General features: G+C 35.0%; 1 long non-coding RNA gene across 1 annotated transcript in view; it reads left to right on the top strand.

Moving 5' to 3' along the window:
• The window catches only part of LOC105739097, a 496,370-nt gene that overhangs the window by 413,800 nt on the left and 56,166 nt on the right, over positions 1 to 26,404 (top strand). The gene's annotated exons all lie outside the window — the stretch shown is intronic.

Here is a 26,404-nt window from a genome sequence, read left to right on the forward strand (position 1 = left end):
TCTCCACGTGAAAAACACACTGGAGCTGGCAAAATAAGACTGAGTATTCTCTAGACATAATAAGTCTGGACAGCAATTTTCTCAAAGAAAACTAATCAATGATATTAGAATACCTCTTATTCAGTTCAATCAGGGACAGTACTAGGTCCATTAATTGAAAAGACTGGATAACTGAGGAATCATATAGTATTATATGCAACACAGCATTTTAATTTAAAATATATAAATACACATTTACCCATTTTTTCTATTAGAACAAAGACTTTTCATTGAACATGGGTCATAAAATTAGAGTTTGGTCTGTTTTTCTTCTGTAAATCTTAACTAAAATTTTATTTTATTCTTTAAAGTTATACTAGAATATAAATCTACATGCATCGTCTTTGTAGATTTTTAAAATAAATATCCCCACAAGTATTCTCCAGTATTATTATTTAATTTTATTTAGTTTCTCCAAATCATTCATTTGCATCAAAACAATATTTCCATTTCTGCTCCCATATTTTAATGTACTACTCGTTAATAGTGAGTACAAGTGGCAGAATGGGTGGGGGAACAAATACAGCTTACTCTCACCTGAAAATACTTGTTCAGCTTACCTGGTGGGAAAAGTATAGGGTTGTCCAGAAAAGTAACCTATTACTCACACACATTCAGTGGAATGTGGACATCTGCTAACATGCTTTATGGGGAGAATGGTAATTCTGATGTTTTGTTAATGAGAGGTTGATTAAGAAAATTTGCACAGAAGTAACAATCAACATAATTACACATGATGACTAGTAATGCCACAAGCTAGGCTCTTTCATTTTCTCTAAATCTGATTTCTTTCATTCATCAACATAAGACTCATTATATTATATTTAATAGTGCCCCCTCCAATCCTTTGAGGAACCCAAATCAGAAATATAAGACCTACCTGTGACTTTTATATTTTCTCATTTCTGATAATCAGTCATGATGCTCTGTCAATCATAATTGATAGTCTTTCCATTTCTGTCTCGGTTCCTGACCAGTATTCTTCCTGCAAAATCACATGTACACAAACATACACACAATGCATAGTTTGTAGGTCCTTGATATTAATTATTATTGTTAAACGACAGAAAAACTCACAAGTGAGAACTGCACTAGGAGGTGAGCTAAATTGTTCCCCATATCCTAGAATTCAAGATCAATTCAAGACTTTTAAGAAAATTTACACACACACACACACACACACACACACATGCACACACATGCTTAATACCTCTTGTAAGGTATAGTTAGCTTTACTTTATGGTACATGGAATCAACTGGTATGCTGCAGATTGTGTCTCCATTATCATTTGTGCTGCCAGTACTAAGAACCAAATAGTCACATGAAAGGATCGCAGACATTCAAACAACAAAACTGCATTCTTCAAGTCCTCAGATGGACACCTCAACATCACAACTATGCCTCTAGCGCTGCATCCTCACATTTATTTATCCAAATAAAAATTGGCCTCTGCTATCCATACTCATTTACCCTTTGGAAAATGATCCAATCTGTGATCCCTTACAGAGCTCACCTGAAATAAGGCAGTGTCTCAATAGGTGGGACGCTCTCTACATTTGTTCTTGATAGAGCTGAACAGATATTACAACCTTCCCCACACAAAATAGTCAGAAAAGCAATACTCTTCGTGCACAATGTGACAAAAAGACATTATCTTTCATAAAACATCATATTTGAATGGAGATTAAATTTGGAAATAAATTAACAGGAGAGGGATAGATAGAGAAAAGTTATCATAATGGCAAATGTTTAGAGCAAAACAGAGACCAGGAATTACCAGTAGGTGGCAATAAAAGGAAATAATGATGTCATAAAGCATTTCCAGGAATTAAAGGTCAAGATAACATTTAACATTGCCTGTTTCTCTCATCCACTAAAATATTCGTGAATATCTCCAATGATGAGGGGGAGGAAAGGACTTTTTTTTTTTAACAACACTGAAAACTAAATTATGGTTTTCCACATAACTGAATCAAAGTCTGTAACAGTAGCAATGAGTTAACAAATATCACATCCCTGGCAAATATACTCGAGTGGGAAGGTAAACACCCCAGTTTGTGAAGAAACCTATAGTAATAAGAAGTTAAATAGTCATTTCCTTTCCTCACTTCTGCACAATTATTTTATTTTTGTTTCTTGGTTATTGGAATCTATTTTAAGGCATATATTTGGAAATTTCTACTCTTCGTTTAGATAGGAATTCATAGTCAATAATTTGGGGAATTTTCTATGTAATTTCTCACTGCAGAGAATTAGGCATAGGGTAGTCAAATTTCACTCTTCTGGCAACAGAATTGTATAAGTGGAGTGCCCCAAAAGTTTCCAACTCTTTAACTGAAATAAGGCTAATAAGGAGACACAAAAAGCATCCTCTTCATTGGCAGACATTATGTCCAGATACATCTATTGTTATTCAATGACTAAAAAAGGACAATCAATTGATAAGGGGAAGCAAGGTTTACAAATTTTGTAGACCAAGATAAAGGATGCATATAATTTGAGAAGAAATAAAAGCTATCTCTGAAAAACATTTAAAATGCAGAGCAAAAATAATTTTAGGAAATACCTGCTTCTGCTACTCAGAGACATAAATAAAGACAGATCTCTAAACAATGACAGATTTATAGTAAGCAGAGGTTAGCCTGCGAGAAAAGAAATAGTCCCAAGTTTAATAGCAAAAAGACAGAAGACTATCAGAAATCACAAAAGTCTGTGAGAAAAGTTGCAAGGAAATTAAATCTATAGCAGAGATTTACCATTAATATTGGGGGAGATGGAAAGTAAAAAATGTACTATAAAAAACTTCATGCCCCCAAAAAGTGTGTGAAATTATGCCATAATGAAAATAAAAGTTTAAAGCCATTAACTATGACAGATAAATAGCTGATATGAATAAAGTAAGTTAGAGGTTCAGCAACAAATAAACTGTACACTCTTGTTATATGTTATGATTGTAGTTGGGCTCCAAAACCAGATACAGTTGTCAAAACACATCAAATAATACAATTATAATTTATAATTTTATTGTATATTCATTATGGGTCAAAATTGCTGATTAAAAAGTACAGTGAAAGAAAATCAAAGTAGATCAAATAAATCAGGAATAAATATAGGTACATTAACATAAAAATGTAAACCAAAACGATGTGAGATAAAGAAAAAAATTATCTAAATTTAAAAGAACTGATCATATTTTAAGTAAATGACATAAAGGAAAAAACTACCATACACGCCTTGACAAATTTTTAAAAATAAAGAATAATACAAACATATGTATATATATATTAATATATACAATAGAAAGTATATATATGAATATATTGAATAGAAGTTATGTTTGTATTAAAATAATACAAACGTATATTTGTATATAATATATATACATAAAAACATATATAGTTTGTGTGTATATACACACATACATATATTTAAAAATAAAACTGCAACTTCTCTGCAATGTTAGCCATCAGAAAAACCATAGAGTAATTTCTAGTAAATTCTGAAATGAAAATATTATTTCTCAAGAATTCTACAATAACTAAATTTTCTTTAGCTCTATAGCTTTTTCTATAGTTCTAAGCTTTCTGAAAAGTTTTAGAAAATGTATTACTAATATACACTTTTGAGGAAAAACACACTGAATACATACTTAAGCCTTAGAAGATATTAATCAAAATAAATTAAAAACAAAGAAGATATCTCTGTATGAAAGAATATCAGACAACAAACATAAAACATTAAGTGAAATCAGTATTGTGAATGTCATAAAATTTAACATAAATGCTAATAAATAGCACAAATACCATATCGATTCTAATAAGAAACAGATGTCCTTAAATACAGTTAATTTTGCAAAGACAACATAGGTTGGACTTGGAAGAAGAAAACAAAAAGTTATCGGTTTTGATTTTTATTTCAAAAAATAATAATGAAATATTATTGTGAAAATTATAGAAACTCACTGGTAGAATTACAATGATGACTTTTTACATTACAGTAGAAGACTAAAAACAAACATATATATCTTGCATTGCAAATGACAGGAAACAAAGGCAACCAAAAAGAAATAGAAAAAGCAAAACTGAGAACATAAAACAAAGTGACAGAATTAAAGCTACACATAACAGTGATGACAGTGAAGGAAATTTCTTTAAACTATTCTGTTTATTCAGAAACAAATATTGTCAGGAAGAATTACAAAACTACATTAAATTTTAAAACACCTACAAAAATGACATAGAAACATTTCAAATCAAAGAATGGGTAAAAGTTTATTGTGCATGAAAAAACAGAAAGCAATTGACCATGGAGATGCTATTAGCAAACAAGGAAAAATTTAAAGCAAGAAGCATTAGCCAAAATGAATTGGATCGTATTACAATTGTAAAATTGTCACTCACTGTTGCAAGCCAAATAGTTTTAAATTCTTGTGCATTGCTTAATGTAGCATCAAAATGTACCCAATAAAAGCCAAGAAGTAGAAAAATAATGAAAAGTTACACCCATAAAATATGTGAAAAAAGATATGTATTGTATTGTAAATACATTCATATTTGTATTAATATGCATTAAAGCTTTTAGAGGGGTTATCACTTTACTATAAATATCCATGTTGTATGCGGGGGAAAAGTTACCCTTACTTGGCTGAAAAGACTCACTAATTCTAAAATGTGAAAATTATGTTGGCCATATTTTTGATAATTAAAAACTAGGAATCATTTATGATGTTTATACTGAAATACCTCCACAGTAAAATTTTTAAATGAAATTTTGAATAACAATAAAAAGTTAAAGATGAGCAAAATATTATGACAGATTTTGCCAATAGTTTAATAAGTAAAAGGTTTGATTTTTGATGAGAAATAGTGTAAAGAAATGAGCTAAGCATAATGCTCAAAAAGATTGTCTAAAAGAAACACTAGGGGAAGTATGAATAATGAAATAATTCAGATAAAGATGAAACAAAGCAAAAAGTCTGTAAAAAGGACGATAGTGAGGTTGTCTTAAAAATCCAAAAATTTATTCTGAAGACATTAATAACCAAAACCAAAACAAAAAAAATTCAGTGCCTTTCTTCCCTTCCACTCCAACTTCAAGTCATTTGTCTCTGCATTTGCAAAGAGGCCACTGGCAACCATAGACAAATAATACAGCTTATGTGCAGTTTATATGAGGCTTTCCTGTGCTTTTTGTAAAAATAGATGGTCCAAGGTTTCTATTCCTTACAACCAGGCAAGTGATAGAAAATTAGCATCAGGCAGCAAATCATGAAATGAAATTGTACTTCAAAAACCGGTGAACTCCCAAAGGATGAAAATTCATCATCAGACTTGCACGACTTTGCCAGGTCATTCTGAAACCCAAAAGAAAAGAAAGAGCTGAAGGAGCACTTTGAGTCTCACTGCCCTTGAGGGAAAGAGAATGCAGAGCGTGGACAGCAGAAATCAGAGGATCTGCAGCAGGGGCCTGGAGACTTTGCTGCTCCGGCACCACGAACGCATGGCATTCCACTGCACCAGCTGCTATTTCCTGAGATATCCTAGTCCTTAAAGGCACTCCTATCACACGACCCCACCAGCAGTGAACCAGAAGAGAAAAAACACAGCCATTGAAAGGTGTCCAGAGTACAGAGGGAGGAAAACAGCAGATATCAATCAGAATATATGCTCAAAATAGCAGAAATACTCTGGGTACACATGTAAAACTTAAAAAGATAAAAGTGATTAATAAAATAAATTGGGACACCCTTTGCACACACATACACACTTTTCTGATACAGAAACCAAAGCCAAAACAATATTTATAACTGTGTAAGTTAGAAATGTAATTGGCTGAAATGAATAGAATATTTGGTTTACAGTGGCTTAACAAAAAAGGATTTTTTTTTTTACATTATGAAAAGTTGTGAATTAGATAAACAAAGAATGGTACAGTGATTATGGAATATCATAAATGTCACCAGCTTATCCTTTTTGTCTGACCCATACTCATTAATTTATAACTTTTGTCTTCACTGTCCTAACATAATTCCTGCACTAATAAGCAAGCATCCCATCATCCATTGTCAGCTGGGTACAAGATAGGAAGGCCAAAGAATGAAAGGAGCATGGCAGATAAGTTTGACCCTCTTTTAAAAAGTTCCTGGACACCTCCCAAATCCAGCAATCTCTACTTCAAGTTTATTGGCTAGAGCTGAGCTCTTTGACCACCACCAAATGCAAGAGTATCTAGGAAGGTGAACATTTTAGTTGGCTGTATTACCAAATTATATGAGATATTTATTCTGTAAGAAAGGAGAAAGTATGCATTGAATGAGCCCTTAGAATTTTCTGTCACATTAATTACTAAATTCGGAAGACGAATTGAAGAACAGAATGATCACTATTAAAAGCCAAGTGAGTGGCCAGAAAATCGGATAAAAGGCATATTTGAATACACAGAACAAATATGCAAAGAAATAAAAATTGAAATCATGAGGCCAAACATATGAGATTCTGAGGCTATATTGTGAATCATAGTAATACATTGAAAGAAAGGCAGTAAAAAACTTATAAGGGAGGAATATTTTCATGAGCTGAAGAAATAAAATATTGCATATTGAAACCATTCACCTATTTCTAGGCAGAACAAAGGGATAAATACATAAATCTAGCATATCTAGGGAATATTTTGAGCTCAGGCAAAGGGGACAAGCAATCTACAATAGTAAAAACACATTAGTATTCAATACAATGAGAAACTGCTTTTACAAAAAGAGAACAAAATAAGATAACTTCTTAAAATTATATAAGTAAATCTTGATGATGCCTGATTCAAAGAGAATGTCATATATTAGTGATAACAAAAATTAGTGTTGATTGAAAAAAAAATCAGAATGGAGAAAAAAAAAATCTATTCTTGGAAGAAAATGCTTAACACCAGAAGCCTTCATTGGAAAAATAAAATACCTAAGTAGGCATCTTAAGAAATTAGAAAATGAACCATAGAAATAAAGTTTAAAAAGTAGAGAGAGTGACTAGAAATAAAAGTTGAACTTATTAATACAGAATTCATTATATATACGATAAATAGCTTTTCCTACTTCAAAAGTAACCACCTAGAAGAAAAGATAAATAAAACATCTGTAAAATGGTGCTGATTTCATGTTGCCTTATCAATAGGGTGATAATGAAATTATGGTACATAATAAATATTATTTAGCCAATAAAGTAATTAATTTGAGCTATATGATATATAACTCTGTAGATGTGTATATGTATTTCTCACACACACATAATATTATTCTGATAATTTTAAAAAGTAGATGAATTGTTTTCATTTTCTTTGTGAGACATTGGTCAAAGTAGATAACAGAATAGGAGAGAGAAACACACAAGTACAAAAAGGGAATGGAAAATTATATGTATAGGATCACATTTTGCATTTGTGTCAAATTGTATTTGTAAGTAAATGTTTAAATGTATTAAATTATTTATTTTTAAAAATACAACATTTTTAAAGGAGATATGTAAATTAAATATGAAAAGCTTAATAATACATAAGAAGAAACTTTTTTAAAAAACACACTACATAATTTCATGTAAATAACTTATTACATCTAGGTGAAATTAGTCATTTCCTGAGGAAAATCTATTTTATCTGGCATGGAACAGTAAACCTGAATGTAAAGAACTTAAATTGGTATTGAAATTATATAGTAATATAGTTACATGATGTTTATCTTAGATATGTATAAAACAGTCACTCTATCTTCCAGCAGTAACGTTAGGATACTTTAACCTCTTGAGGAGAAGATACTATATAAACTCTTGCACAACATGGAGAACTGAAGATAGCTATCCAATTTATTTTATGAAATTGACATCAAAACCCAAGAAATATAACACAAAAAATCTTCAAGTAAACAACAATTTTTATAGTTCTGCTCTAGGTTGAAAGATTAGTAGGAAAAAAGAACTTTTCCCAGCAAATAATAAATGGTAAATATGAGGCTATTAACATAATGGCAATTGTTTGTATTAATACATTTTAAAAAGAGTTATGGGATGCCAATGCCATTATTTCATTAACCCCTAGCAGCAGAAATCCTTTTAGGGGCAAAGCTGCTTTTACTAAGCGATATTTTTGCTGGAAAGTGACTCTTCCAGTGTAGCAGGACGAGCCGCAGACAAAACTCACCGAGTTAAAGAAGGAAGCGGTTAATTCGGCCGGGGGCATTGGCAAGACTCCTGTATCAAGAGCTGAGCTCCCTGAGTGAGCAATTCTTGTCCCTTTTAAGGGCTCACAACTCTAAGGCTGTGCACGCAAGAGGGTCATGATTGATTGAGCAAGCAGAGGGTACATGACTGGGGGCTGCAGGCACCGGTAATTACATTGAAACAAACCGGATAGGGATTTTCACAATGCTTTTCTATATAATGTCTGTAATCTACAGATAACATAACCAATTAGGTCAGGGGTCGATCTTTAACTACCAGGCTTAGGTCAGGCAGGCCCAGGCCTGGTTTGGGTCTGGTTCCTTGGTTTCGGGTCTGCTTCCTAGGCACTGGGCTACCTCTCTTTTGTTTTGCTTTTCTTTTCTTTTCTGAGTATAAAACAATATAAAACAATATGAGAGGGTCTGTCTCTCTTCTCTCATTTCCCCAATTTCAGACTCTCACTTTTTATTAGTGGGAGTTCTCACTCTTATTTTTGCTACTTACGTCTTTCTGTGCAATAGATTGATAATGATTCATATAGTACACTTGTGCTGATACATAACATAAAGTGACATTGAGAGACTGGGCTATATGCTCAGCTAATTGCAAAAACTAATTTCTTGTTTTTCCTGGAATTTCTGGTACTGGCATATTCAGTTCATCATAGAAGGTTTGAAATACTGGCTCAGGAGAGCGTTTATAAACTTTTTCTCAAACCACAATATTTACTTGAAGATCCAGTCCAGCTCCATCAATTTTTAGGGTTATATGTTCTCTTTTTTCTAGCGAGGATTAAGGGGGTTGGTTATTACTAGTTCTAAGGGGTTACACTGACCACTGGTATAGGAAGGGCCACTTTTCCCTTGCTGAAGGTGGACAGGATTTTTTCATTTTTTCTTTTTCAATTTAAAGAACCGCATCTTATTCTATGCCAATTGCTATTGATACTGGCACAAGCATTAAATTTTAGGGTTATATGCTTGGGGACCCTTCTTTCTTCTGTTCTGGCTATTTTACTTGTGTTGCCTAGAAAAGGACCGGTCCTTAATTTTATTTTAAAAAAACTGTGATCATGGGAGGCTTAAAATGGGTCATAACATGCATCAGGTTGGTTATTTCCTGGGCTACATACCTTGGATAGAATAACATTATACAAACAAGGTTTTTTTAGAGTTCTAGTATCCTTATAATAACTGTAAAATAATAGGACCATAGCTACCTTTTGTCCTACGTCAGTGACTTCATGTATACACTGGGAACAGCCCTCAGTCTGAGGAAGGTCAGTTGAAGTCCTTACTGTACAAGTCCAAATTTTAAGGAAAATGAGTCCCGCAGTGAGTTTTCTCATGCTTCGGCCATGCATGGGCCAGTCAGCTTCCGGGTGTGACTGGAGCAGGGCTTGTTGTCTTTTTCAGAGTCATTTTGCAGGGATTGGCGAAGCTGCTTCCATCCATGTACACCTCCCAGTCTACTGATGTTTAAGGATGGTCTCGGAGGTTGGGCCTACTAGAATAAGCTGAGTTTAGTACTTCTACACAGTTATGTTTAACTGGGCTCTCTGATACCAGGAGCAAGGTGGCGGGGTTTAGGGTGTTACAAACTTCAATGGTTATGCGGGGATTTTCACAGAGCAAGCTTTGGTATCTAGTTAGTCTAGCATTCATTAGCTAATGATGTCCTTTGGTATTTATTAAAGTCACCACAGCATGGGGGGGACTTTAGGTTTTGCCTAAGGATTAGCTTATCTGCTTCTTGTGCTAAGAGGGCCGTTGCTGCCAGGGCCCTTAGACATGGGGGCTAGCCTTTGGAAACCCAGTCTAGTTGTTTTGAGAGATAGGCCACTGGCTTTGGCCAGGGCCCTACAGTCTGGGTTAAAACTCCAACTGCCTTTTTTTTTTTTTTTTTTTTTGACACATAGAGTGTAAAAAGTTTTGTCAGGTCAGGTAGCCCCGGGGCTGGGGCCGACCTGAGTTTTTCTTTTAACTCATGAAAAGCTTGTTGCTGTTGGTTGTAATAGATGTAGTTTATTTAATTTACATTTTTATTAACTGTCACCTACTAAAATATTGACTTAAATTCTGTAGCTATTTGATTTCCAGCTTTAAATTGATCTGGTATTCCTTGTGGGACTCCAATTGCGTCTAAATGGATGTGACAGTCGAAAGACCTGTAAGGGGGCTTCTCTGGCTTTATGATGTCTTATTTTTCCTCCTTGTGGTTGATGAAATGCCAGGGTGAAAGGGATAGCCAATTAGACTAACGTATAACTGCCACTCCAGTTATTTGGCAGAGTGCCCAGTAAAGGTCTGCCACAATACCACCACACATCCACTTGGAGATGAACAAGGGCTGACTGATTGATAAGCTCTTGAAAATTCTTAAGCTCATCGCATCCCTTCAGGTCTCCAAGGAATGCTGTTTCCTCCTTGTCATGAGAGACACGAAGTGAACTTAGTGTTGAGAGACAGAGTCTGGATGGCCCTTGGGGGCTGACCCGCAGGGACTTCGGGATATAGCAGAGAGAGCTTGGCATGACTTACTACTCCAGGCTATAGAATCCCGAAAAGAGCTATCATGCAGCCTACGCGTGGTCAACTGGAGGACCACCTTAGTGGAAAGGGGACAATATAGGCCTCTGGCCTGCCATGTGCACAAGCATAATAATTGCTTTTGTTCAGTGTGCAGATGGAATATTTGATCCATTTCAACCAGGCATTTGCATCTTGGTATGCTGTCTTAATTGCCAAAGTTTGTTTTAATTCTTTAACTTCCATGGTCCTCTAGTAAAATGAATGTTTCCTTTAGGACCTATTTTTATTAGTTTTTAGACCAAAGAAAGCTAAACACCATTTTATATTTAATAATGCTTCTTGTATGATTTTTATACCAGATAAGCTAAATTTTACCTTTATATTAATGTTTTATTAATGTTAAACTTAATTTTAATAAAACCTTGTAGACATATTTATCCAATTTTTCATGTTTGACCATAGGGTAAGTTTTTATAGACTCTTTTTAACCTTTTATAATTTTTGTTAAAGAGCAGGTTGGTGCTTTAAGAAAAACCTGTTGTGTTTTTACTTTAATGTCCAGTTCACAGAAAAACTGGATGATACCTTTTTAACTTTAGCTAATATGTTTACACACAAAATTTTCTTTACAATTAACGTTTTAAAACTTGCTTAAACCTTCAAAACAATAATTTTTTTAACTTTTTAATGTAGGTAAAAATGTAAATTCTTATGCCTCCTTATAATCCTTTTACCAAAGGTATATTTTACTTTTCTTATACACCTTGCACATAAACTGTTTTTTTTTTTCAATAGTTTTACATTCAGGAGGCCTAGTTACTTTTAAATTATACAACATTTTTTGCATAAATTATTTTTTATAACATTTTTCTCTTTTATGACTTTCACAGACAATTCTTCGACATGCCTCAGCTTTCTGACTTATTACAAATATTTCTTTCTTTAAACAACCAGTTAATTTATTTCAGGACAAGAATTTACCATATAATACTCTTTTTATATAAATTCCACCCCCCCACTTTTTTTTCCTCCTTAGGATACTTCTGAACTGGTGAGGTGTGCTCACAATGACGTTTCCTCTAAAAGTTACTTTTTTAACCTTTTTGTTTGTTTGTTTGTTAGCAAAGCAGTTGCTGCTACAGATTGAATCATTTGGGCCATCCGCAGGTTACTGGGTTAAGGATTTTTCATAGGAAGGCCTCAGTGCTTTCAGGATACGCCCTTGTTTACACTGACAACAAAGTGGTATTGGAGTGTTACAGGGTTACAGAGAATACCTTCAGTTATCAATTGTAGGTTTTAAATTTACCTTGGCTTTTAAAGGAATAGGGTACACTTTTTTTTTTAACTACTTGTATCTCTCTCTTTTTCTCTCTTTTTCTCTTTCTTTTTCTCTTTGACTTTGTCTCTCTCTCTTTGACTTTCCTTTTGCCTCTGTCTCTTCTCTCTCTCTGCCTCTCTCTTTCTTTCTCTCTCTCTCCTTGACTCCCTCTTTTTCTGTCTCTTCCTCTCTCTCTTTGCCTCTTTTCCTCTCTGTCTCTTTCCTTTCTCTCTTTCTGCTGGTCTTTCCTTGCCTCTGCCAGCCGCTTATGCTGCTGTTCTCTCAACTACTGTGTGTTAGGGGCGGGGGGTCTAAAACCAGCTGTAACCAAGTGTCAGGCCAGGGAACTGGTCTGGGTTCCCTGGCTTACAGTTTACCTTGTGCCATACCTTTGAAACAAGGGACCTGTCCAGGCTTCCTTCTAATGGCCAACCTACCTCTAATGCTGGCCAGTCTATCTTACACAAAGTTTTAAGTTTTCCTACTGTCATAGTGCTCCATAGTCTCCTTTAAATTCTTTTTTGAAGTTTCTCAACATAGTTCCTAGTAGGGTGGGCTTATTTGTGCCTGACCTATGCTTCTTCAAGACAAAACACCACGTTCATACCACACGCACACCACAAAACAAAGAATGGTTAAGAAGGGCACACACACTTTTGCAGTTTGCACCAAACTAAAATCAAAACCAAAATCAGAGTATCCAGAAATCCGAGTGAGGTCAAAACCAAATCCAAAGTATCCAGCAATCCAAGTCAAGTCAAAAACAAAAACCAAAGTGCCAATACAGGCACGCCATGGGTGATCAGGCCACGCTTCCACTCAAACGGAGTGAGCAAGTTTCAAAGACTAGTCTTACCAAGTTTTAGATGTCCAGACTCCAAGTGCCCGTTCCTTCCTGGTGTTCAGCCACTGCGTTGATCCTCCATGGGGGCCTGCCACACACTGCTCTGGCAAGGTGTCCCACCGGGGCAAATGCCTACCTGGGAGCACTCTCAGGATCTGCGTCGCTCAGGCTGGTTGGAGTCCCCCACGGGGGGGATGTTCCACAGGGCAGGCTAAAGCCTCCGAAGGAGCTGCCTTGACTGTCCATTAATCACCTCGCTTCCCGGTCAGGGAACCAAGAAATGTAGCAGGACGAGCCGTAGACAAAACTCCTCAGACACCGAGTTAAAGAAGGAAGGGGTTTATTTGGCCAGGGGCATCGGCAAGACTCCTGTCTCAAGAGCTGAGCTCCCTGAGTGAGCAATTCCTGTCCCTTTTAAGGGCTCACAACTCTAAGGGGGTGCACATAAGACGGTCATGATTGATTGAGCAAGCAGGGTATACGTGACTGGGGGCTGCATGTACCAGTAATTACATCGAAACAAAACAGGATAGGGATTTTCACAGTGATTTTCTATACAATGTCTGTAATCTATAGATAACATAACCGACTAGGTCAGGGGTCGATCTTTAACTACCAGGCTTAGGTCAGGCAGGCCCAGGCCTGGTTTCGGGTCTGGTTCCTTGGTTGCGGGTCTGGTTCCTAGGCGCCAGGCTACCTGCTTTTTGTTTCGCTTTTCTTTTCTTTTCTGAGTATAAAACAATGTAAAACAATATAAGAGGGTCTGTCTCTCTTCTCTCACCAGTTCCTGGGAGGACATTGATGCCAAAGTTTTTAGGGAAAGAGAATCCATCTTCAATTATAGATATTTTATTTCTGTAGTTCCTAAGATCAAGTGGAGAGGAAGAGATAAGAAACAAATGGAAAGAAATTTGAGGAAAGAAAAAAAGAAAAAGGGAAAGTTGTAGATAGGCTGTTTTCTCTCTCTGTGGCCTTGCCAAGTCCTCTTTAATTACTAAGTAAAACTTTTCATGGAAATAAGCAAAATTGCCAGAATTTGCATCTAGTTTATCATAGGCCTGAATCAAGATATTGTGGCAAAAAGGTGAAGCTAGTGGGAAGTGTGCTGCAGTGACTAGCACAGGACTTGGGTTCCTCAGCTTTGCTGGTAGATTGGGAGGGTTGTGGCCTGAAAGCCACATCTTATATTAAAATCAACTCAAGGTGGATCAAAGATTTAAATCTAAGATCTGAAGCCATAAAAATTCTAAAAGATAACCTAGGATAAACTCTTCTGGACATTGACCTAGGCAAAGAATTCATTACTAAGACCCCCAAAGCAGATGCAAATAAATCAAAAATAAATAAATGGGACCTAATTAAACTAAAAAGTTTCTCTAACAAAAGAAACAATCATCGGAGTAAACAGATAACCCACAGAATGGGAGAAAATATTTGCAAAATATACATCTAACAAAGGAATAATATCCTCAGAATCTGTAAGGATTGCAAACAAATCAGCAAGAAAAAAACAAGAATCCCAACCAAAATAGGGCAAATGACATAAATATAATTTCTCAAAAGAAAATATAAAAATGGCCAAAAAATATGAAAAAAATGCTCAACATCACTAATCATCAGGGAAATGCAAATTATAACCACATTGAGATAACACTTATTCCTGAAAGACTGTCCGTTATTAAAAAGTAGCAAAACAATAGATGCTGGCATGGATGTGGTGAAAAGGCAGTGTTTATATCCTGATGATGGGAATGTACATTAATACAACCTTCATGAAAAATAGTATGGAGATTTCTTAAAGAACTGAAAGTTTGATCTGTCGTTCAATACAGCAATCCCACTACTAGGTACCTACCCATAGAAAAAGAAGTGATTATATAAAAAGACACCTGCATGCATATATTTACTGTAGCACCCTTTACAGTTGCAAATATATGGAACCCATCTATGTGCTCATGAACCAATGAGTGAATAAAGAAATTGTGATATATATACACCGTGGAATACTATTCAGCCATAAAAAAGAACAAAATAATGTATTTTGCAGCAACTTGAATGGAGTTGGAGGCCATTATTCTAGGTAAGGTACCTCAGGAAGGGAAAACAGAATACCATATGTTCTCGTTTATAAGTGAGAACTAAGCTACAAAAACACAAAGGCATGTAGAGTGATATAATGGACTTTGGGCACTCGGAAGGGGAAGGGTGGGAGGGTGATGAGGGATAAAAATCTACCTATCAGGTACAATGTACACTACTCAGGTGACGGGTGCACTAAAACCTCAGACTCCTACCAGTTTGCAATTCAGTTATGTAACTAAAAACCATTTGCACCCCAACAGCTATTGAAATAAATATTTAAAAAATAGAAATGTACACTTAAGCTTTGTGATTCAATAATTTATCTCTTTGGTGTGCATGAGCCCAGGAGTGGACATGAATAAGGCTACGTTTGAAGTACAGTATTTGATTGAGAGTAGCTGGTGTCAAGCCCATAACTTGGCAAACGTGACATATAAATATGGAAAATACAGTATGCTAGAGACACACAATGAGATACTATTGTATTGAGGAGTACTGTGACGCTTTTAATATGTTAAGGTTACGACAAACAAGGAAAGGCTGAGAAATGGTCACAGATTGGAGGAAACTAAAGAGACATGACAACTAAATGATATATGATATTCTGGATTAAATCCTAGAATAGGAGAACATTGGTGAAAAATATGGTGAAACTCACATAAAAGCTATGATTTCGTAATAGTATTATACCAATTTTTAATTTCTTAGCTTTGACAAATACCCAATGATTATGTAAGATGTTAACATTAAAGGAAGCTGGAAGAGGACTGCAATAAGAACATGGAGAATCTTAGGAAGAAAAGTTCAATGAACATCACTATGTTGTTGCTCTTTACCTAGATTTACCAAGTAATATAATTTCACATTTACCACATTTGTTCTTTCTCTCTCCCTCTCTGAATTTCCTTCTCTCTCTCCCTCCCTCCCTTCCCCTTTCTCTCTCTCTCTCTTTCATTATTTTCTCTAATTATTTTATTTTATTTTATTTTTTATTATTTTATTTTTTTTTTTTGAGGCGGAGTCTCGCTCTGTCGCCCAGGCTGGAGTGCAGTGGCACAGTCTTGGCTCACTGCAAGCTCCGCCTCCCGGGTTCACGCCATTCTCCTGCCTCAGCCTCTCCGAGTAGCTGGGACTACAGGCGCCCGCCACCACGCCCGGCTAATTTTTTGTATTTTTAGTAGAGACGGGGTTTCACTGTGGTCTCGATCTCCTGACCTCGTGATCCGCCCGCCTCGGCCTCCCAAAGTGCTGGGATTACAAGCGTGAGCCACCGCGCCTGGCCTATTTTATTTTTTTATTGTACTTTAAGTTCTAGGTTACATGTGCACAATGTTCAGGTTAGTTACATATGTATACATGTGCCATGTTGGTGTGCTGCACCCATTAACTCATCATTTACGTTAGGTATATCTCCTAATGCTATCCCTCCCCCGTTCCCCAACCCCATGACAGGCCCCAGTGTGTGATGTTCCCCTTCCTGTGCACATTGAACTAACCTGCACCTATGAGTGAGAACATGCTGTGTTTGGTTTTTAGTCCTTGCGATAGTTTGCTGAGAATGATGGTTTCCAACTTCATCCATGTCTCTAATTCTTTTAAAGCTTCAGGCTTCATTACACATTATCATTAAATACTTCATCACGTATCTTCTAACAATAAAGACGTTCTCCAATATAGCCACAATACCATCATTAAATCTTAGAAAATCAATACTAATTTTATAAAATTACCTAAATATTCAATCCATTTTCAAAGCCTTCACATTTTGTTAATTTTCCCAGTAATGTCTTCTATAGCCGTCTTTTTCCAAACCAGAATCTAGTCTATGTTTGCATATTGCATTGGGCTATGTTAAGTCTCTAAATTCTAATGACCTTATTATATTTAAGAAGTCAGATCAGTTATCTTGGCACATGTCTCATATTTTGGATTTGTCTGATACTTACCTATGAAGAGATCCACATAAATATTTTGGCAAGAATGCTATGTAGGTGATTGTTTTTATTTCTTATTACACTATATAAGGAAACATCATTGCTGATAAGAATTATGATAATTTAGTTAAATCTTTAACCACTATGTCTTTTCATTTTAAAGAGAAGGCAGTAGTGTGAAAATTCAGTCTAGTTTATTTTAAAAAGGCACTACAACTTCAGTTCTCTCTCTCTCTCTCTCTCCCCCACCCCTGCTTCCCTCCCTCCCTCTCAGATTATTCATTCTGAGGGAATACAAACATCCTATCATGAGGAGCCATTCAAGGGAACTGAAGCTTCTTGCTAGTAACAAGAGTGAATTTGAAAGCAGACCCTCCTGCCTAGTCAAACTTCCAAATTCCTGCAGACATGGTCTGTAACTTGCCACAACCTCACAGGTGACATTAGCCAGAACCACCAAATAGGTTGCTTCTGGGTTTCTGAAGCTCAGAACCTGTGTGAAATAGTGTTTGTTATTTTAAGCCACAAGGTTTTATGGTAATTTGCTATGCAGTAATAGAGAAAATACAAGAAGTCATCTCACTGGTCAGTTTCTGTGCTTGGTTATCAGGAGGAGTGTTGTTATTACACAATCAAGGCTGTGTATGAGGGTTCTGTAGAGGGACAGAACTAATGGGAGATATATATCTATGAAGGGGAGTTTATTAAGGAATATTGATTCACCAGATCAATCACAAGGTGAAGTTCCACAATAGGCCGTCTGCAAGCTGAAGAGCAAGGAAGACAGTCCCAGTCCCAAAACCTCGAAAGCAGGGAAGCTGACAGTGCAGCCTTCAGTCTGTGGCTAAAAGCCTGAGATCCCCTGGCAAATCACTGGTGTAAATCCAAGAGTCCAAAAGCTGAAGAACTTGGGGTCTGATGATCTGATGTACGAGGGCAGGAAGCATCCAGCACGTGAGAAAGATGAAGGCCGGAAGACTCAGCAAGTCTGCTATTTCCACTTTCTTCCGCCTGCTTTATTCTAGCCGTACTGGCAGCTGATTAGATGGTGCAAATCCAGATTGAGGATGGGTCTGCCTCTCTCAGTCCAGTGACTCAAATGTTAATCTCCTTTGGCAACACCCTCACAGGCACACCCAGGAACAATGCTTTGCATATTTAAATCCAATCAAGTTGACACTCACTATGAGCCATCAAAGGCAGGGATATGCATCTGAGATCTGGTCACTCATGTGTGTGTCTCTTGTTACTCCTTTCTCCATTGTGACTGTAAACTGGAACAGACAGCAGCTCCAGCTTGAGATGGGCATAGTCACCAAAGGGTAAGCCTTAAATGGCTTTCATTCTTCTCACAATTAGTCTATACATGTTAATTTTACTTATCATCACTGCATATTCTAGATCCTGGCCACTTCCCAATCTCTTTGAAGTGTTGGTGCCTACAGCTGACAACTTCCAATATGGGGATTTAGGAATGAGTGATAATTGAACAATGTTGTGGCTATAACATGAGAGAAACTCTGTAATATGGATTAACATTTTTCTTAAGTTCACATTTTACAGTATCACATTTTAGATCATATAATACCCAGAGTCTCCTATGAAGGTTTATCTTTTACTTTATACCTTAGAAAGCATGTCATTAAGAGTTGGAATCTGTGGCATTGTCTCACTCTGGCCTGGGAAGAAACTTTACTTTCCTAATCATGTTTTCACTAAAATCTACCTGCCTTCAAATGTCACTTTCAACAACAACAACAACGAAATAATGCTGTGCTCCTGTATTTACAATAAGTAGTTTATCTTGCCACATTTTTTAAAATCAGGATGACCAGATGTCATAATTTTTATTTAAGAAATTCAATCACATCTATAATATTCCATGAGTGGAAACTATTATAAGTCATTTGATAGATCTTGCTTCATATTTTGTTGTAATATATAGTATGGAAAATTTATCTAAATATCTATGACCTGACATCATAAGGCTGTATAAAGAGATGATTTGACTGTTACTGTACATCTGAAATATTATCTTTCTCATATTGGCATCATATATAAATTTAAGTTCTTTCAATTTCAATTATTCCATGATGGCTAAATTTGTAAAACCATAAAAATAAAAATATTTACAAATTATTATGTACTTAGTTTATCTACAGATATGATAGATACTACCTGAATTAATCCTACTCCTAACCACTTTCCCTGAAGTAGATACCATTATCTCTATTTTCAGAGAATTAAACTGAGTTTCAGAGATGTAGGCTTTTCACATATTATAAAACAACAAAGAAAAAGTAGAACCAGATTGGAGACCTAGGACTCCTTACTCTGCTTTCTGCTCTAGTCTACTTCTTATAATCAGTGATGAGTCAATTATATTACTAAGGTTGATGAAACTTTCAATAAAAATATCACAATAAAGACAAGATGCCAAACTAATTGTTGAAATTTTAAAATAAGTTATTTTTACTGAACCTAAGTAATGGTTAATTACACCCTGTTTTTAAGAGAGTAAAATGATACTTGATTGTGTGTTCCCTCTCTGATCGCCTATCTCTAACAAGAGATAGATTCCCGACTTTATATTAAGCAATAGATGTTTTCCTGTATGTGTGGTCCTTAAGCCCTATAGAACTATATATATATAGAGAGAGAGAGACATATATATATATATGGTTGCTAGAGAAACCTCAGAAATATCAAACTGTCAGAGAGAAAACTGCCTTAATAAATGGGAAATTTCAAAACAAATGATATGGACCTTAGAATAACTTTGTTTATTCAAATACTTTATATTTATTTTCTAAGTTATTAACAATGCCGAAACAATCCAGAATATTTGCAACCTAATACAATAGATGAGTAATATGGTTTATCAGGCTGAAGCAAAATGACCAAATTATAATAAATGTACTCTATAATCACTAACAGGTCTTATATTTTCTTTTACTGACATCTGTGTAAAGTCATAATAACTCTCCAATTGTCAAGTTGTAATAAAACTGAACGTCTATTTTCCACTTTGAAATGAAATACTATATGTTAGTACAAGCATCTAGGTTTGAAAAGTATGTCATAGACAATTGTGGAGTGCAATAAACATTTTAAAATGTGGTAAATGGTAATAGTTCATAATTTATGCCTATTTTGTGACTTCATATCTAACTGAATTTAAATCAAATTAATTTATTTTCTGTTTTCTTGCCTTGAACTAAATTCTGTTTGACATAAACTAAAGAAGCTATCATCAACTTATGGTGGAGACTGTTGCAATCTCTCTTTGCTTACAACATACTTGAATATAAATTGTGGCTATTGAGTGATTTATTTATTTACTTACTTATCAGAGACAGGATCTGGCTCTGTTGCCCAGGCTGGTGTGCAGTGATGCAATTGTGGGTCTCTATAACCTTAAACTCCTGAGCTCAGATGATCCTTCCCCTCAGCCTCTCTAGTAGGACTACAGGCATGTACTACGTACTACAGGCACGTGGCTAATTTTCTTATTTTTTATGGAAACTGTCTCTTGCTGCATTACCCTGGCTGGTCTTGAACTCCTGAACACAGGCCATCCCCCTACCTTGGCCTCCCTAAGCGCTAGGATTACAGTTATGCGCCACCATACTCAGCTCAGTATTGAGTGTTTTGAAACCTAAAGTTCATTTGTCTTAATATCATTTTATCTGCTTTATATAATGCCTGTTTTCTAAGGCTTCTTTGGTAATCAAACAAACAAAAAATCCTACTTAGGGCAAATTTTATAAACCACTATTGCAATGGAGAAGTGTTGAATGAATGGTTTTTAACTAGGGAAACATAGCTGAACTTACATTATAAAAATGTAGTTTTAGCTGTTGGGTGTTGATTTTCTGATGCATCATATCATTTTAGAAGTTATAGCAATAATCAAGGAAGATATGCTAAGTTGCACAATTAGGGCAAAAGTTAAAATAGAGGTTAAGGAGGTATAAACTTTACTTTTTTGGTCAATAACTAGATAAGTGGGGAGTAACACATAGAAAGAAGTCACAAATCTATCTTGAAAAATGTATAGAATTATTTTATATAATATTGATAATTTTTTAAAAATCACATTTTCAGGAAAGAACAATGAGTTTCATTTTGAGAATTGTTAAGTTTGTTGAGATAAGGTGACATCTAATTAGACATTCCAGACATGCAATTTAAGATGCAAGTTTGAATCTAAGGAGAGATGTGGTTGAAAGATACAAATCTCAAAGCCATATAAGCAGATAAATTGTTCAAAAAGAATATATATGTATACCAAAAACTGACAAAGATATGCTGGGAAATTGCAAGTATTTATAGGGATTTTAAGAGGACATGGTTGTCATCAAAATGTTTTCTTTCTTGTCGTTGTGTTCATGCAGTATAGTTTATTATGACTTATGTGCTTAGTTGCACCAAAGTTTGTAGCACTCCTCTTGACCAGTCCTTTTTGGTCAAATTCTCTTACATTCTTATAAAAGAACTTAATCTTTTAGTTTTCCAGTGTTGGGGCTCAGAAACGAATAACCCCCCAATCAATGACACCTTAAGATGCTGAACCGAAGGAAAAGCCTCAAATTCCCTCTGACCTTCATTCTGGACCACCTTTGCCTCTCAATTCTGTCTCTCCCAAAGCACAAGACGGAGCTTTCTATGCAGTTCTTTTATCTGCCTAATGTCTGGACCCAATAAAAAAGAAAACAATTACCTCCATTCCCTTCGCTGAGTTTTCATTAACTACACTCATATCCCTGTGAGAAGCCTGAAGTCTGTAAACACACCTGGATATATTTTGTCACAAACTATTGTCTGCTCTACATGCCCAACAGATTTCGTCCCAGGCCACTGAATGTTATTCAAGCCCATCGAACCCCCTAAACAGTATTACTACCCTGCTAAAATCATCCACACTTCCTCATCTCCCTTCCCTCTAAGAACAATGGTATATAAGCATCTGTACCACACTGGGCATTGGGGTGATTCATGCCCCATGCACATTGATACATGTGTATGTCCATCAATCTGCCTTTTGCCAGTTGATTTTCAGTAAACCTTCAAAGTGCAAAAGGGAAATTTCTCCTTTGTGTCTACACCAATGACATGTGTTCCTAATTAGATACCAGTATATAAAGAAATTTTTAAAATTCATAGTGCCTGAGGCAGATAATGATAAGATAGAGAAAGGGACAGAGGAAGAAAAAGGTAGAGAGAGAGAGACAGAGAAAATTATCAAAGACAAAATGTATTTAAGTCCTAGGAATGAGGAAATATGAGAAAATAACTATGTAGTGTTGATTAAAGATAGTGTACTGCAGTGAAACCTCTATGCTGAATCACTTCCTTCTCTATTCCATTGGCAGAGGGTAACCATAAGCCCACACCTACCTGCAAGAAAAGTATAGTCTAATATTGAACTCGAGGAATAAAGGGTTACATTAGCAGTACCTAATCTCAGCAAGAAACAACAAAACTAGCAAACAGAAAAAATAAGTTGTGTGTTGTACTAATAAGGTAAATATTATTTCAAAATAGCTTTAAAATTATATTTACAGAATTAAATAAGACATGACATGCCTGCAAAAAGAGTTATATGTAGTTGAATATGGTATAAGACATAATATGTACTAGAGATTAGAACAGTAGAAAATTAATATGAATAATTATTGGTTGGATGGAGTGTCATAAAAACAGGCATCTTCAGTTAGACCTCATGCAAAGCTGAGATCTCAACATTTAGAAGCTGCAAGAGTCGGTACATTCCTACCTCTTCTCATGCACACTTCTTCCAGTCCCAGAGGTTTTATCCTCCAGGTAGCTGATCCCATCTGTTTATATAAGTATTGTCTGTGGACACTGAGTTAATTGGATATCTTTCCTTTCCCTTTATCTTCTTGAAGTTGGGTAAGAGGAACTGTCTGAGCATCATAAATCTCCATCATTTCTTATGCTGTGCTGGATGTTCAGCTTCAAGTAGGCAGTGTATGGGTTGCAATGATTTATAGTTTTAATCTTTTCTATAAATGAGTATAGAGACTATGCAATATGCCCTATTTACAAAGAAAACAACAGAAAAGAAAATAGGTACATGTATATATATATTTATATATATAAATATATATATTAGATAGATACATAATAGCCTTAATAGTTATGAAACCAAAATGTAATAACACAACTAACATTAAAAATGTCTTTTTAATTCTTTCTTCTAGGTGGTTAGTAAATTGTTATATTAGAATTCATAAATTTTTATAGACCTGATCATTGGGGGGACATAAAAAATACACAGTTCCAATGAATTAGAATATAAACATTATCTTGCTGTCTATGACATTAATCCCTAACTTATCTGACAAGCTTTTAATAAAGACCTCTGTCTCAGCACATTTTCAAAAATGTTTAACTGAATTATAGAATGGTAGAGGTGAAAGGGACTTTGAAGCTAGTCTGATATGCACCTAAAATGATGGAAATAAAACCCAAGACTCAATTTTTCATTATTTCTATGACTGCCTGTGGCAACACATATTGTGTTAAGATTCAATGTTAAAATAATTTCTGATTGTTTTACATGAATTATTGGTTTAAAAATAAGGTGTTCAGAATATATTTTTCACCATTTTTCAAGACTCAGCATGAACAGCATGCATGTTCATTAGTTTATTGTGATGACTGCATTCATGATTGAATTAAATGGAGATATTTGCTCTACACATTGTAGTGATTTTCAAATTTTTGCAACTATATATTTTTTCTTCCGGAAACACTGCCATCTTTTATTTTCTGTTGTTATTAGAATAATTATTTCAATCCAAAGCACTTACATCAAAGCACTACTTCAATCCACTATGCACTGGAAAACATTACTATTAATCAAGAAAAATGTTTAAAAAGCTATAGCATGGACTCTTTGATACAATTTTTAAGTTTAATATCTCAATTGCTGATTCTTTCCTGGATGGGTGAGAATGTTACATTAGTAAGGTAAGTAGTGATTGTCATAGGAAAAATTTATCAGTAAAGATCTGCCATAATCTCCATCATCATTATTATCCTCATTATCATTATTATCATGGCTTTTCTTCATTAATAAGTTGCTAGATTGATTTTATATCTAGATTTTAGACTTGACTTTACCTCTTTTTAACTGTATAACCTGATGAGTTACAATATGAGGTCCTCAATTATAAAATGAGAACAACAATAGTACTCATATCATGGAGTTTTTATATGGATTAGATTATTGAAATTATTATAATTGTTATAAAAGTGTGTATCAACATGCTTGACACATACTGATTTTATAGTTGTCATAGTGGTACTGATAATTAGCAGAGAAGGTAGACAGGATGGTGGTAATAATACTGGTGTGTTGGTAGTAATACCTCATGTTTCCCTAATAATAGCCCTTTTGTAGAAATGACGGAAAAAGGCCCAAATTTATCAGAACTGATTTTAAATTGTCTCTGTTTCTCAACTTCAAAATAAGAGTGGCAGGAATAATGAGAATAAAATAAAATCTTGTGAGGTTTTTATGAAAACAAAATATACTAATACACCTAAACTCTAGAACAGTGTCTGACTCATAGTAATTATTCAGTACATAATTTGCTATAATTTTCTATAATATGATGTCTTGTTGTATTAAGTCACTGGACTGGAAAATGATATTGCAGAGGCTTAAATCTATGTCTGTCACCAAAAGTTATACTTTAATCCAACACTATACATCTTTGAAAGTCAGCATGCTCTCATAGGTATCAATTAAAATAGTGATTAATGACGCTGAATTTATTTCTCCAACACAGAAGCGAGAATGTCAAATAAGCTGTTCTAAAAGTGAAATAGCCTTCTAAGATGGGAAAGAGCTGAATATTCTGAGTTAGACACGTGTAATGTTTCACCTAGGCTTCTCTTTAGAGCTGACCTCAGGAGAAAACTGTTTCTACTATTTGTTGTCTCTTTCTGCTCCTTTAGTCCTTTGTAAGTCTTTTTAAGGGGCTAATTCCCATGTTACATTCTTTCCTCCTTAAAATAGAGGTTTCTGATATATCGCCCCCACTCTTCTATCTCTTTAATATACTTATTTCCAAGGTCTACTCCTGAGCTTATATCAGCATTAAGTGCAGCCGATAAGAGATGTTGAAGCATAATTTTATTGTCTTGAAGTTCTTTAATGACCTGACCCAGATATCTGATTAAGTACTCCATCCAGACCTCTATTAGAGTACGATGTGCCTGAGTGTGTGATTTATTCTCTGTTTCTCTGCTTCTCCTGCTTGGGTTTCATTGAGTTTCTTAGACCTAGAATTTTATGTCCTTCTCTAAAATTCAGGAGATTTGGGGATTTTATTATTTTTCTATTTTTTTTCCTGTTCTATTATTTTTCTCCTCTCTTTCTGAGAATCTAATTACATTTATTTAACCTACTCAAGATTGTTCCGCAGATGATAAGAGCCTCTGAGATTGTGTTGTTTCCTTAGTCTTTCTTCTCTTTGCACTCTTCAGGTTTATTCATTTCCATGGGTCTCTCTTTAAGTATACTGACTCTTTTTTATCTTACTATGTTTTCTATTAATCCCAATCCAGTGATTTATTTTTCAGTTGTTGTTCCTTTCAGTTCTAGATTTTCCATTTGGTTCTTTTTGTACTTTCAATTTCTATGTTGTAATTCTATACCAGTTCACTCATTATGTTTATATTTTCCTTAAGTTCATTAGCATATTGATTATATCTGCTTTAATATTGTAATATTGGCTATTTGTTTTCTTGAGTATACATCACATTTTTCTGTTTTATACATGTCTAATAATCTTGATGAGATAATGTTATCTGTGAATGGTATTTTGCAGAGGATCTGGAATTTCTCATTATTTCAAAAAAGTGTTTTCTGTTTTAATGAGGAGTTAACTTCAGTGTCAAACTTGGAACTCATTCTCCTTTGTAGAAGGCAGCATCTGAGATATGTTTCTCTCCACTTTCAGTTGGTACATTCTTGCTGTAACCTCTGAGATCTGGTTTTAATATATGTCATATAATCAGCCAACTATTTGGATAAATTTTTTATACACATATTAAAGCTTAAAACTTTCCAAGAACATTCTTCTCCCCACTTCATTAGGCATATTGCTATTTTAACATCCCTGAAGTCTTTTATCTGACATCTCAAGCCAGAAAAGCTGGATTTTTGCCACCCAAATTTTGAGGACTGTAAAGTACCCTGGGGCAATAGACTGAAAAATCACAAATCACACATGCTGCAGTGTATCTTTCAAAACAGGATCTCTTAAAATTTCTGCCTGATTTTGGTCACATTCGAGTGTCTACATACATACTTTTAATAATTCTTTGAATTTTATAATTGTTATATGCAGGAAGATTAGCCTATCCAAGCTATTCCAGAATTACTGGAATGACAAAAACAGATTCTAAATCTTTT

Source organism: Nomascus leucogenys, chromosome 15 (genome assembly GCF_006542625.1).
Source record: "Nomascus leucogenys isolate Asia chromosome 15, Asia_NLE_v1, whole genome shotgun sequence".
Lineage (NCBI taxonomy): Eukaryota > Metazoa > Chordata > Mammalia > Primates > Hylobatidae > Nomascus > Nomascus leucogenys.